Source organism: Choloepus didactylus, chromosome 12 (assembly GCF_015220235.1).
Source record: "Choloepus didactylus isolate mChoDid1 chromosome 12, mChoDid1.pri, whole genome shotgun sequence".
Classification (NCBI taxonomy): Eukaryota; Metazoa; Chordata; class Mammalia; order Pilosa; family Megalonychidae; genus Choloepus; species Choloepus didactylus.
This window is the reverse complement of record NC_051318.1, coordinates 26,195,685-26,206,042: the sequence shown is the minus strand read 5'-3', so window position 1 is coordinate 26,206,042 and position 10,358 is coordinate 26,195,685.

Here is a 10,358-nt window from a genome sequence, read left to right as displayed (position 1 = left end):
CATCCTTGAGGATAAAACTACATATTTTTCTTTAACAAGGCACGTCTTGTATATTTTACATACCCACATACTTTAAGTTACCAAAAAGATCTTTGATACTGTCTTTAAACATCTTACAAAACACAATTACTTTTAAAATAAAGTTTATCAAAATAATAACTAAATTTCAATAAACACAAACTTACATGTTTTTTAACCATAATAAAGATCTTAAAGATATACTGGTAGGTTATTTTATTGGTAAACTTGAAAATATACTTAAGTAGAATAAAATTATATTTGGCTGATTCAAAAAGTCATCATTAAAAACAAATAGGATTAGACTTTTTCACTGCATTTTTTTGCAGCTGTATTTGCTTTTTTAAAAAAATATTTCTCTATTGGAGGTTAAGAGAAAACTGTTTGTTTTCATATTATCCTAAAATTCTGAACAACCTCAAAAGTATACTGACTATTAAGCTCTGGAAAATATACTACAATTGTTTCATTTGTCCCAATCATAAATCCAGGAAAACTTTTCCATAGTTCTCAAGGACATTTTCTTTTACTTACTGAAATTTAGCAAATAGATCTTACTCAGTTACTCCTATCCCAAGGCTATTTATATTTTAATAATGATTTGTTTACTAAGGTTACCATTGCAAAGGTATTATTGGAAAAAAATAATTTTAAGTGGGGAATTCTTTCAGAACAAACAAAGCCTATTCTGGAGCATTTCTTCTGTGCCTGCCACTTCTATCCCAGTGGAAAGAATTCTAAATCAGGCCCACCTCCCCCATCTTTCTGCACCCAGCCCTTCCCCCATAGCTGCATTAGCTGGTGAGGCCCTGGGGACAGGGATAGGTGAGACAGAAAGAGTGAGGCCTGGTTTTAAAAGTTTTAAATGAGGGTGATGGGATTTAAGACCCCTAAGGTGGCCTTAGTATTGATGAGAGTTCCTATGCCCTTCTTTTAATTGTTTCCAATTATTACATCTATTTCACCTAAAGCTGTGACCTGGACAATTGGAAAAGTCTCTACCTTTTTGAGGATATTTTCTTCCCAAAGTCCAAGTTTGTTTACAGTAACTACAAAAACTAAGGCTTTGAGCCCTGGTGCCTAGAGAGTTTTTCTACTTTTTCTCTGGGACTACAAGGGTACTAATTTATATTTAAGCATTTATTTATCTTTAAGCAATTCCAATAGAGCTCTCTATGAATTTTTGTTAATTTGGTATTGTTATCTGGATGTATGAAAATATACATTGAACAAGCAGACAGACACAAATAGAAAGTTAGTCGCAACCCCCCCCCCGCCCCAGAAACACAGAAATATGCTTTTCAGAGGGACAAATAAAGGCTTGAATATGCATCATCTCATCCCATTTCTGCTCTCTTTTGCAGAACAACTTGAACTGTAATATAGTGTCCTTTCCTACAGAGCAATTTTTAGGCCATTTCTTTCCTGATTCTAAATCATACTAAGTCTAGACTGTGTTATAAAAATAAACCATTTTTGTTGTTATAGTTGTTGCTGTTTTCATAGGCTTGTAAATAAAATCTTTCCGATTTTTCAAAATATAGCACAAAGGGCTATATTCAGGAATGCTATTAGAATTAGAATTTCCCATTTTAAAGAATTTCCACAATCAGTACCTGTGCTGATTTGAAGCTGTTAGGTACCCCAGAAAAGGCCATGTTCTTTCAATCCATTCCTGGGGGTGCAGACCTATTGTGGGTGGGACTTTTTGGTTTGGTTATTTTAATTGAGATGTGACCCAGTCCGTTCGCATTGGATCTTAATCCTTTTACTGCAGTCCTTTTATGAGAGGATAAAGGACAGAAAAAGCAAGAGAGATCAGAGAGAAAAGCCCTGGAGAAACCAAGAGAGGACCCACAGAATGCCATAGAGGAAGCCACTGGAACCAGAAGCTAAAAGCAATGAAACCTGGGAGTGAAGGACCAGCAGACACTGGCCATGTGCCTTCTCATGGGACAGAGGGATCCCAGATGCCAGCAGCCTGTCTTTAAAGTCCAGGTACCATCCTGCTGATGCCTTAATTTGGACATTTTCACAGCCTAAGAAATTTAAATTATAAGTTAATAAATTCTCATTGTAAAAGCCAGTTCATTTCTGGTATATTGTAATCCGACAGCTTTAACAAACCGAAACAGTAACCAATTAAGAACACTTGAACAAGACAAATACAGAAACATATCAAGTAACAAAATTAAACAGACACTTAACATTTACTATATATTTAAGTAACACACCAATTAATAACTAGACTGAACACACCAATTTACCATTAAATGGGCATTACACACTTACTCAATTTTGTTAAAAACCAATTAATTGTTGGATAACTTATTTTCTAGGGGAACACTCAATAGAGAATTGCACTAAAAAACTGAAAGTTGTAGAGGTCAAAGCAAATGGGGGTCATTTTAGCTAGAAGTAAATACCTGAAACTATCAAACTACAACCCAGTAGCCTTGACTCTTGAAGACACTTGCATAACAATGTTGCTTACAAGGGGTGACAGCGTGATTGTGAAAGCCTTCTGGATCACACTCCCTGTATCTAGTGTATGAATGGATGAGTAGACAAATGGGGACAAAAACAAAATGAAAAATAGGGTGGGATGGGGGGGATGATTTGGGTGTTCTTTTTCACTTTCATTTCTTATTCTAATTCTGATTCTTTCTGAAAATGTTCAAAAACAAATTGGGGTAATGAATGAACAACTATATGATGGTACTGTGAACAGTTGCTTGTACACCATAGATAACTGTATGGTACGTGAGTATATCTCAATAAAACTGAACTTAATTGAAAAGGGGGGGGATCATTCTGGAAGCAAGGCCTAAACTTCAGTCCCAGGTCCAGGGAACTCAAACTGCTGTAGTGACTTCCCAATTCACTTACCTTGATGACTCACTCACCCTTTCTGATGTCTGGACTTGGAACTGGGTATGGTTTCTCACTTCGAAGGTTTTTAAGGTGCCAATGTTCAGGAGTGCTGGCAGAACAGAGGAAAACCTGGTTTCTGAGCCTCTAGACTAAAAGAGTCTAGTGTCTGCAAGAGGCTCAAATACCCATTTACCTGTCCCGCTGGGACTTCAGAGATTTGGGCAGTGGACTTCCTAGGAACCTTGGTCCCTCCAAGGTTGCCAAGTTGATACCAATCAAAAGTGATGAGTTCTCTGCCTGATATACTCAAATAGCCAGTTCCTGAGACACCAGGTTTTCAAAGAGAGAAAGAGTATATTTCTAGGCATGAAGCAGGAGATCAGTCAGCCTATCAGCCTAAAAATCTGTCTCCCAGAACTGCAGTAACTCTGATAGTTTTTAGTATCAAAAGGTGGACAGGTTTTAGGATAATGAGCACAACGGCTCTAGATGATAAGGATAGAGATGATTTGGAAGTGGGGTGGATTAGTTCTGGGGTGACTCAACACCTTTCATTAATAAATATTAGGGGCTGTCTTTAGTGATCTTAAGACTCTAAAGTTGAAAAACTGGATAAGGGGGAACAAATGAGGGTCTGTTGCAAGGTTTTTGCAATTACAAGATAAAAGATATATTGTTATACAATCATTATCAGAGATCAAAGCAGCTGGATTACAGCTCAGAAATTTCAGGTATTTCCCTCTTTCTATTCTATTATACTAGAAAGTAAAAAGAAATCTCTATATAATGATTCAGTCATCATAATCATTTCTTAATTCCTAACTTCTCAGTTACAACTTGCTGAAAGTTTCTGTTGTGCCTGAGCCTGTATTCCCATGATACATCATAGAGCAACTTGCTCCATGGGTGGGGTCCATGTTCTTATTCCTATGTACACAGATGAAGAATGTGGCAGAAGAAGGTTTAATGACTTCCCCAAAGGTCACTTAATTAATCACTGGATGGAGGGACAGTGTTCTTTCCACAACCCCATACAGATGTAAATATCCCTCCCCTCCCCTTGACTCTTGACAAAAAATATCTGGGTATATAAGTCAGAGAGTAGAGGAAGCTTCTCAAGGATAGGTGGGTAACAGTAAGATGAAATTGACTTTGCTACCTGATGCCACATCTTGCCATCTAGTGCTCCTGGAATCTAGACTTGAAGACAGAAAGATGAAGTGTAAAGAACAAGCTCAGACACTAACGTGGTGCAATTTCCAAGAAACCTTAGATTTCGTCTCATCTGTAAAACGAAAATACCTGCAGTGACCACAGTGATGGGACAGTGAGATAGGCCAGTGTCTTTTCTTCCACACGCATTTATCTGAGGTTAGAGCAATGCCCTCAAGACATGCCAGGAATCTTCACAATGAACAAGACTTCCTTCCCATATGGTGTGGATATAGTAACACTTTTGATTATTTTATGATAATACTCAGTACACCAGGTTTTGACACATAAATAGCAACATTATCTGAATATGGGACAAAGAGATACAACTTCAAATAAGAAGCATTTTCCCCCTCCCCCAATGTCTATGATTCTTCTAATGCTTGGGTGAATTTTTATTTTAGCATTTCCAGTTCTAGCTTTATCTTCAGAAACTTAAAGTGGTCAAAGATAAGAAAATGATTCATTTGTTGTGTGATGCTAACACTGTTGTCATGGATTATAAAATACAGAACCAATAAATGGAAGGGAAGTGGCATTTGGCAAAGGCCTGTTTCTTGGTTGCTGCTGTAAAGGCTGTTTTCATTGGTAAAACAAGTAAAATTATTTTTTGTGCAATTATTAGGCTGCATGGACATTGTCACCACTTTAATGTACCCAAATTTGAGGATTTAATAATTAACCACATAAGAAATTGAACATTTAATATTGCTTTAAATGTCATGCTCTCTCTGCATGTTGCAACTGAATCCATCATTAAAAGAGTAATTAAAATCCTGCCTCCAATTTGAGATCTTCCCTGTGTACACCTTCTCCATGTACTGTACACATCTCCATGTTCTGTACAACTAATGTGTACTATTTATTAATTATTGATTTTGCTTAATAAATGCTCATCATGTCTAGATTCTAAGCTCCCTGAGAGCAAAACAACATATTTAGAGAAACTGGTTCTTATTTTCATCCTCTTCATCCTTATCCATATTATGCTTTGGGGCAGGGGTTCACTTCTGTTCTTACTCTAACTCTGCCAAAGGAGTAGGGAACTCATGCTCAAATTTCTCTCTCTCTCTCTCTCTTTCTCTCTCTCTCTCTCTCTCTGTCTCTGTCTCTCTCTCTCTGTCAACATATATATTGCTGAAAGGGAAACAAAACACTATTTTACAAATAGCTGCCAAATTCATGATTCTACCCAACATCTGGTAAAAGCTAAATTTGATAATTTGAGTTAATGATTAAGTAAAGTTAAGAATGCTTCCTACACCTTCTTTCCTGAAACTGGATTTCATTTAGCTGTCTAGCCACATGGGGTGTCACAGATAGCTTATGAAGAGAGGCCAAGCTAGTCCTGTGTGTATACATATATTATGTATGTGTGTGTTTCTTATGTTGTGTGTATATGTATATAAATATATATACGAGACACTTCACCCCATGCCACAGAAGGACATGACCCCTAACCAGATGGGTTTGTTAGACACTGGGCAAAGCTTTACTAATGGGTAGGGTTGCTATGCCTTGATAGAGAAATTCAGCCATGCCTTTAGCCATCTTCTACTTCCTCTTTTCTATGATGCTGATTTGTTAGGTAGCCTGATGACCTGTCATTTCACAGATGAGCAGATCTGCAGGAGATCTGTGATCTCTCATCAAATGCTAGCTGTCTGGCTAGATGGCTAGATGGAGTCTAGTTTCAGGGAAGAAGGACTAGGACGCAAAAAGGCTTGCTTAGTCTCTTAACTTGGCTTAATTATTAAACCAAATTATTGAGTTTAGCTTTTACCAGACATCAGGTAGATCAAGGGCTTGCCCACCTATTTTTAAAATAGTACTTGTTTCACTTTCAGCTATAGACATTGGCATTCTATAGACATTAGTATTGGATCTTCCCAGTGAAGAAGGAACAAGAGAGAATTCTGACATTAAAGCACACCCAGAATTGCTAGATGCTTATACTTAATAAATACTGTAGGTATTGATCAACTATGAAGATCTGTTTTTAAAATGACAAATATCAGAAAATAGCACATTCTAAACTAATGTGTTTGGAGGCATCCACATCTGAAGAACTCCCCCTAACTGAGTTTTCCCTGAAAGAGGTTCTGACTTGATTTCTGCTGTTAGGTCTGCCTTCCCCTCTGGTCAGAGAGGGATAGCATGTTGAACTAAAAGCACCTGCTCAATCTTTAAGGACAAATTCCACTAAAATGGTCCTTTCCATGAAAGTAATTAAAAATAAGTACTTTCCCATTTATGGACCCAACATTTCTGTATTCTTCTATTATCATACACATCATATTATGTTATGGTTTCTGCAATCCATATCACACTGTTTTAGTTAGTGTCTCTCTCTCTGTCTCTCTTTCTTACTAGGATGCGAATCCTATGAAGATAGGAATCAGGCTGTGTTTCCACAGCCCCAGCATCCGTTCCAATGTCGGAAACATAAAAAATGAGTGAATGACCCAATGATGGTCACCAAGGCTCCCCTTGCTCACATATGTACTAAATATATGCACATTAGAAACAGAAGATATTGTTACCCTTATTTTTACTCTTATAGCTTCTGTAATTTTTCTTCCACATAGCAAATGATGTATATAATAAATGGATACTTGATTGGGACTTGGAAACATTTTTCATAGCCTTATTTCTCTAGGCACTCTTTCAAAATACAATATCTTTTATTATAATGAGAATTTACAGGTTAATCTCCCCTCCCAGATCTGAATTTCACAGTAACAGACTACATTTTACTCAATTTTGTATCAATAGTCCTAGTAATGCACTGGCATAGACTAGGGACTCGAACATTGTTGGTGGAATGAAAGTAAAACAACTTTCTGACTCCTACCAGCATGATAGATAAGCAGGCACACTTACAGACAACTTTTGCCATTGAGTATTTATCTTCTTTTGCCCACTTCCTCTCTCCACTATCTCACATACAAATTCATGAATTTACAAAATATGAAAGGATTGCACACTCTTCTGCAGATGAAGAGGTGCTGGGAACAAGGGAGACTGTTTCTGGAAGGCTCTCAGAAGTTGGTAAAGTTCTGCTCTGAACAATAAAAACATCTAACTTCTCTATTTAAAGATGGAGTTTTGCACATGATCATTGCAACATGTGGTATGATGCATGTACATTTACTTATATCTGTATCAAACATTTTGTGGAAAAAAAACTGTTTTCAGATTCTTATTGAGCAGGTTGTAATTTAATTTTTTGATAGACTCCTTTATTTATATTTACTTCCTCATGTAACTTAAAGCCCAGGCAAGGTGCTTTTAATTGAAAAAAATATTACTTACATGTCACAGACATATTTTGTCTTAAGTCTTCTAGCATTATTTCCCCCTTCTTCTGGTGACAGCCCTCTTCATAGGGAATGTTTCTCATGTGATGGAGGTGCAGCTTGCTTTACTCCATTCTTCCTGACCCCTTTCACCCAGCCCAGCCACACCTCAGGCTTCTCAACTCAAAGTAACCATCTCTAGATCACATGACCAAGTGTGGGCAAATCAGTCTGTCCTAGGAGTTTTCTACCAAACCTATTGTTTTGCAAATGTTACTAAGATAGTATAACCTAAGAATTATTCGTGGGCATCTGGGCAGCCAATAATATCTATACCCCTGCATCCCAGCTGTCTCTAAAGGACACTCAGACCGTCATCATCTCCTGCTTACTCACTGCAACAGTTTTCAAATTGTCTCTTAGACCTTTAACAGATTTGCTTGCCCTCTCATGTATCCACTTTCTGGTCTGTTTTTACCCAACTGGCAGAGTCCAATTTCCAAAATGCGGATATGATTATTTTACTGCATTGCTTAAAAAATCTTTCAGTGGCTCAGGCTAAAAAACCAACTCCTCAAACAGTTCATTAAATGTGTCATGATACTTTTCAGATTCACTTGTCCTGCCTCATGCCATTCCACTCTCTGCATTTACTATTGTCCCAGCCATTCTGAACAGGTCCTAGAGGACAAAGTTTTCTTTCTTGTTTCCTTGCACATATGATTTCTTCTCCATTTCTCTTTCTGTCAGGATTTTCTCTGTCCAACTTCTTCTCATATGCTCTCATGTGCTATGTACGCTCCTTATTATAACACTTATCTTGCTACAGGGTATATGAGTACCACTTACCTGTGTGTCTCACTGAGGCAGGGATCACATAGCATGCATTGTATATCAACACCAAGGTCAAGCACTGTTCCTGAGCATTATGGCTGCTCATAAGTAATTGTAAATGCAATGGCTGGATGAGAATACACAGTCTGAGGAATGAAGAGGGAGCCCTCAAGAGTACTAATAGTCATAGTTCAGGTAGAAAATGAAGACGAAGCAAAATAAATGGAGAGGACTTTCTGTGAGACAGAAAACAAAGGTACAAGGAGTGGTGGAAGCAATCAAGGCAGATAGTTTCAGCATGGAAGAAGCGTTTTACACAGGATGAGGTGACGTTCACTCACCCACTCTAAGATCAAGAAAATCCTGGTTGCAAGTGTCTGTTGGTTTCAAGTCCATGAGAAGTTTCCATGGAGTGATGGGTGTTGAAGCTGGATGGCAGTGGGTTGTGGGGAGTGAAATGGAGAGCCAGAAGGTAGGACAGAAGAAGAGAAGGAAGAAAGAGAAAAACAAAAACGCAAGATGATTTTTTTTTAAATCATATTCATGATTTTCAAAAGTAGCTTTGATCAAGGTAGGGCTAAAAGTCGAATTGTACCCAGTGAAGGGGTGAGAGTATGGTCATGACACGGAGGCATCCCTTTTCACAAAGCTGGCCTTGAAAGGAAGGCTAGGAATAAGGTGGCATCTTCAGAGAGTGACACTGTTAGACAGAGTGTTCATAGCTAGAAAGGAAAGAATGAACGGAGAAGGAGAATTTGAAGATATAAATACAAGAGGGGATAATCAAAAGAGAAAAAATAGGGAATTTCATGTAACTTGACATCTTTTTCCTTAGCAAATTTGGAGGAAGCCATCTGCTGACAGTTATCAGGGTTTAGGTGAGGAACGTGCAGACATTTGGTGTAGTCTCTGTATGGGCTGCAACAGGGAATCAACAAGAGGCTCAGTACACTGCCAAGTGAGAATCTGTTCTTTATTCTGTATGTGTGAGGTGAATTTACAGCAACTCATATAGATAAGATGCGCTCTTCCATGCACCTTAAGGCTTTTAAAAGTTTTAAAAAATAAACTGTTTTATAGAAAGAATTGTGGATGCGTGTACTATGGCAAAGACTCTTTCTGATAAGCCTCCCCAACTCCAAAAAATGGGCCAAATGAAAAATGTTTTATTTGATTGAAAGGTTTGATAAACTTCATGAAAAATGGTACTGATTGAAAACTCATACACATCCCAAACTAGCCAATCACAAACATAAGCAATGAAAGATTTCCAATACCTGTAATCTTATACTGAGATATTTTTCTTTCTCTAAAATACATGAAGGATACTTTAGGAAATTCAGAATACACAAACTACCAAAAAAGTTGTTGGAGAAAGTTCTAGAAATCTATCTCAAACATGTACATTAGGTCAGATCCAATTGTAAGAGCTGCCATAACAGTTGCTTTCCAAGTTAATTTTAAATACCCACTTTCATGCATAGAAAACAAAGCTGAGATGGTGGTGGATTTAGATGAACATTTATAGATCTTTGAACCAATGTTTTAAAGAACTTCGAAATTTATTGTGCATATGTAGGTTTTGAAAGCATTGACTATTACTGCTTTTGAGTTTAAACCATTTTTAACATTTTTAGAAGCTCTACAAATAGAATCTATTGTTTTTAAAGAGGTGTTTTCACTCATTTTCTCCAATGGAATGTTAAGTCCTGGAGTGGGTGTTTCTGTCTACAATGACAACCGCCCTTCACCTTGGGATTTAATTTCCATTCCCTCAAAAGAATAAACACAAAAGGAATGCATCCAGCTTGCTGAAATAGAATCCCTTAAAAGTCGCTTTTGGTTTAGAGCTATCTTTTATTCTCTTACCAAGGCAAGGTTCACCCTCCCATGCCTTGTGGTCTCCTTTCGAGCAACGCACATAAAATTTAAGTTTCTAAAAGATTCTTAGAAGCAATACAGGCTTCAGTCTCTCCCAAGAGAACAGAAGTGTTTCATCTGTAGCAATTGGAGCCTCTCTCAGCCCAGGGATGCAGGATTCAGTTCCCTTTCGGAACAGGGTTTCTCATATGTCACATTGCTTTGCTACTGAGACTTCAGAAGACTTATAAATATGCATTT